A 237-nucleotide genomic window follows, 5' to 3' on the forward strand; every position below is an offset into this window, starting at 1 on the left:
CCGTCCCGGGGGGGATTTAACAGCCGGGCAGAGGCGGTGCTGAGGGACAGGGTGTAGTGGTGGGATGGCAGGGGTAGGGGGGCGGTTGGGCTGGGGGAGCTTAAAGGGCTTTGCCAACCCAAACCATTCTGTGATTCTCCAGGGAAGGGGCTCTGGGGGTCCCCGCGGGGGTCAGGGGAGCCCCGTGCCGCAGGGCAGGGGTGCGTGGGCCAGGCTGCAGAGGAGCTGTGTGTGAAC

The sequence above is a fragment of the Egretta garzetta genome, unplaced genomic scaffold, assembly GCF_000687185.1.
Source record: "Egretta garzetta isolate BGI_Z169 unplaced genomic scaffold, ASM68718v1 scaffold1289, whole genome shotgun sequence".
Classification (NCBI taxonomy): domain Eukaryota; kingdom Metazoa; phylum Chordata; class Aves; order Pelecaniformes; family Ardeidae; genus Egretta; species Egretta garzetta.